This window comes from Pholcus phalangioides, unplaced genomic scaffold (genome assembly GCF_987345545.1).
Source record: "Pholcus phalangioides strain wild (caught in Gottingen) unplaced genomic scaffold, Ppha-v1.0 ptg000004l_1, whole genome shotgun sequence".
NCBI lineage: Eukaryota > Metazoa > Arthropoda > Arachnida > Araneae > Pholcidae > Pholcus > Pholcus phalangioides.
Genome location: NW_028301597.1, coordinates 20,626,238 through 20,630,953, shown reverse-complemented (window position 1 = coordinate 20,630,953; position 4,716 = coordinate 20,626,238). Strand labels below are relative to the sequence as shown.

At 37.5% G+C, this 4,716-nt stretch overlaps 1 pseudogene across 1 annotated transcript; it reads right to left on the bottom strand.

Annotated features, from left to right (window-relative positions):
* Positions 1 to 348: 348 nt before the first annotated feature.
* LOC149086733 (calmodulin pseudogene) lies at positions 349 to 2,163 on the bottom strand (annotated as a pseudogene). Its single transcript, XR_016192515.1, has 2 exons — positions 1,864 to 2,163; positions 349 to 877 (listed from the first exon to the last, which is right to left on the bottom strand). The product of XR_016192515.1 is annotated as a calmodulin pseudogene (transcript).
* Positions 2,164 to 4,716: the final 2,553 nt, after the last annotated feature.

The window sequence follows — 4,716 nt, the reverse complement described above, 5'->3', positions numbered from 1 at the left end:
AGATATGCCTCCGCAGTCTGACGTCAATAAGTGGTCCACTTTCTCTAATGTATTAAGGGAAAAATTCCCTGCTCGTGCCAGTATCATCGTTGTGAGGAAAAGAAATTATCGGGCTTAGAATTGGCGATTTGTATATGCCCCACATCCAATCACTGCGGTATTTGTGAGTCAATCAGGAAGATTATACGCCAAAATAAAAAAAACTAAAAATGTGGCAAAGTTGCTAGGTAGTCTGACGTTTATGGCAAGTTCTTGGAGAAATACATTTTTATTTAAATGCAATAAAAGATTCAACGAGAGTTTCACAGCTGCGATTTGAACTGACAAAATACCTAAAGACTCACCTAGTAAATTACAATCGTACTGCACGAAATCACTTAAATAACGGTCGAGTTAATTTTGGTGTATCGGTGATCACACAACGAGTTATTTTGAATCACTTCGATGCCATCATATTAAGGAACTCTTCGTAGCTCACTAGACCGTCACCGTCGATATCGGCTTCCTGGATCATTTGCTTCACTTCCGCCCTCGTAAATTTCTGACCAAACTTTGCCATAACTCGACGTAGCTCGGCTGCATTGATTACGCCGTCGCCGTTCTTGTCGAAGATACGAAAGGCCTCCTTGATCTCGTCCTCGCTGTTAACCTTGTTCATCAGGAAAATGTACTCCGGCAGGTCTATTGTACCGTCGCCGTTAGCATCCACCTGGTTGATCATTTTTTGCAGTTCGGTCTCGGTGGGTTTCAACCCTAGCACCTTCATCGCAGTTCTCAATTCTTTAGTTGTGATTTTTCCAACTCCGTCTTTGTCAAACAAGGCGAAGGATTCTTTGAACATGGCGATCTCCTCTTCTGTGAGTTTGGTAGCCATTTTCTGCAAATAAGACAAAAATCTCCATTGAATACTGAACTAATTATGCCGGACAAAGAGTGAAATTTTGGTACCTTTGATTCAAGTGATATTCAACAGTAAACACTCAAGGAAATTTACTACAAGTCAATTAAATCCATTTGCAGTTTGGATTCATTGTTAACGCAATTATAGCAAGTTGCCTAACTAACAATGCAACATCATAAAAGACGTTTTAGATGACCATATGACCTGTATTTTACGGTATATTCCAGTGTTTTCACTAATTTTTAAGATTCATAAACGTCTCTCCCACTCTAAACTCGGAATTTTCGATAACTAAGTTTTTTGCCGGCCGCTGCGCATTCGACTTGAGATTTACTTTGTTTTTAGGATAGAGTGACACAAACAAAATTTTTTTTTCTTATTTTAATAACTACACAACCCTTGCAATATGAATGACGTATATGAATTCGAGGTCTATTTGTACCTTATCCGAGGTGGATATTTTTTCTAATTGGAAATATGCATCTAGGACCAACGTTTCGAGAGTTATTCCAGGATAAAGGGACTTTCCACGCACTCTATATATGTTAGGGTAAATATGATAAGTGCGATGCAAATATGCACAATTACCGGTTATTATACATAATTACTAATTGAAGTTGCCAATTATGATAAATATGGAGGGAATGATAAGCACAAAAATATCACTCGAAATTTTAAATTCTTATCAATTTCTTCCGTACGTGATGGATGCACATTACACCCATTTCACCAAAAAAACGATTTAAAACTGGAAATGTTATAAGGATAAAAACGAAAAATTAATATTTTTTGTACACATAAATCAACATCACCGGTCGAATCCTCCAATCCTAAACTGAAGTCTTCTAGCTTTAATTTAACGTAAATTTTGCTCAAAGTTATTGGTTGACGATTTAGCTGGGAGTTATAATCACCGGAAAATTTGTTATTTATCAAATTATAGCAAAATTTATCAAACTCACCAAAATGGTCGGCAATGTTATGACAAATATTGACGTATAGTTTCAGCAGAATAAAAAAAAAACTCTTTCAACCGAAAACATAGACATTAAATCCAAAAAGAGAAACTGCAATATGACATTACTGAGTTGAAGCAATATTCAAGACGCACTTTAACATAGACTAAAAATTTCCCTTAATCATAGCACGAAAAATCTGTCCCAGATCCTAACTAGAAGTACGAATATAGTGCACGGGTGTTTCCGATTCAGCAAATCCACTCCGTCTCTGATTGGTTATAGATCTGAATTTCAACTTTTTTTTTTTTAGTTTTCAGGTTTTAGACGATTAACGGGAAAAAGTTTATCAGGGATTGATTCCAGAGATCGGACCAATCCAAATGGGGCAATGCTCCGTCCATTTGCATAGCGTGTCGCCTCTTTGCGCAAACCGGCTGTGAGAAGCAGAATGTCTTTCCGGTTGGCAAAAATTCCGCGCTCGTGTCGAAATACTGTAGTATTTGAACAGTGTTATTTTTTAACGGTGTTATAATATGTTTATAATATATACTGTATTTATTTAACTGAATCTCTTCCCGAGGCAAGCTCACTGGGCCTGAGTAATATTATCGAATTAAAAATAATTTATCAAATTAAAATTAATCGTTTACATTACAAGGGGTTCAATCAAATTTGCGATCATTATCCGAGTTTTTCTCGTTCCATCAGCAGAAAACTACTTACATTCATTCAGGGGGGAGTATGCAGGATCAATCTTTGTAGAGGGCACAAAAGGCCTGGGGAAGCCACAAAATTTTCATCCCAAGAAGTTTTTACTTACCACCTTTCAAAAAACATTTAAATTGACAGAAATTATTTTCTTTCGATATTTTAATTTTTCTACCGACATATTAACTTCTTTGCTAGTTTTTGATTGGATTGGGGAAATGCCCCCCCCCCCCCGCCTCTGCATTCATTATTGTTAGTGACGAAATTAATTTGCTATGATATCATCATGTTACTTTTTCAAACACACAAATTGCTCGTACAGCTTGGGCTCATGGCAATGCATTTTCACATTTATTTTCCGCCACCTAGTTTGGAAAATTGCCTATTTTGTCAAAAAAGGTATTTGAAGAAAAATTGGAACAGAAAAAAAAATGTTTCATTTGTCTTAATCTTAATTTTTGATGCATTACATCTTGCTGGAAACGCAACCAGCTAAACAACGAATATGTTTATGAAAATGGAAAGGGAATACAATGTCCATTGTAAAAGTTTAGCGATTAAATTGCTCGTGTTTTGCTATATTTGATCAGGGAAAATACGAGAAATTGAGATCATAAATACGGGACAACGCCAATTCTCACTAAAATGCTGCCAATTGCTACACAAATAACCATTGGCGAGAAATATTCACTACAGCAAATCTGTAGTGATTAAAAATGTATTCCACAAGCGAAAAAAAGGTGTTAAACACACACACAACCAGGGGGCGTCTCAACGTCATTACAGGCCCACGATCAACGTGATTTTTCTGGGCGTAGGTTACTTGCATCTAGAGAGAGAGAGAGAGATACTGTAGCTGATTCCGGATTTCATACTAACTGTCGAAAATTTGACCAGATTTCATCCTCGAACCGTGTCCGGGTGAGCCCAAGCGTTACGACGGCACTAAACATGCCAAATATGTGCGATTAAAAATGTGATATTTATAATCATAAATTACCACACACACACATATCCGTCCCCGATTTTAGCAATTAAAGTAAGCTTTGTTGAGAAGAAACGACCTTATTAATAAGAGAAAATAGTCAAGAGGGGGCAAAATTACAAAATTTTTCGCAAACGTATCATAGTATCATCCTAATGATGATAAATCGGTATAACGACAAAAAAAACGTCGTTATAACCGAGGTCGTTGCGTTTCAATTGACGTTTAAGGTTGAGTACCGCTGCTTAACGGCATGCAACAATTCGTTAGGAACTCCCCACAAGTATGTTTACGAGGTGCGTGAACGGTTTAGTTGTAGCCTACTGTGTATTCTCCACAAACAGGTAGTTCTAACCAGTAAATTTCATTGCGAGGAACTCTCTTCAACTCTTCATTTGATCAACCCAAAATTTTTACCTAGAATCTGAAGGCAATTACTGTGAACATTGTTCAGAGAAAGTCAACTAATACTGTATCTGAAACATTGTTTGAAACAAATCGCAAGATCCCGGTTCAAAATCTCAGAGAGAGAGAACAATAAACATCATGATATCATTGAAACTAAAGCATGACTGATCACATAGATTTGTTCTGCGATAGGAAGAGAGATTCTCGGGCATTCCGAAGGATTTATCGGAAACAGCTCCACGTTTTACATTTTTAATCACGTAGGAGATGACTCATAATCCTCTTTTGTGCCACAGTACAATCTTTATACACAGTATATAGTGCAGCATATATACATAGGGGGAGAGGAAAAGGTCGAATGTTTGCTCAACTTTTCCGCCCTACTCTTTCCTCTCTAGCAAAAACCTTGGGAACTGCGTCCGTCTGTTCACGTAGGAAATACCTGGGAGGGAACTGGAGAAAGATGATGGATAAAAATATAAAATAATAATAATGTACGGGAAAAAGGGAACATCTTTTCGTGGTAAAAGGGAACACGCCCAAGAAGGGCGGGAAGCTCTTACTGCAAACGAAAATATCTACTCTCTTCCGTATGTTCCACGTAGACATTTTGCAAAGGATGGAGCAACATCGAGAGTAGCACAAGTCCTATGTCTTGTCTATAATAGAACATTGTCTATGAATGAATGTAATGTGTGTGTGTGGGTTCGAGAGGGGGGGGGGCGAAGGGTGGCGAAAACAAATTTGCGCCGAAG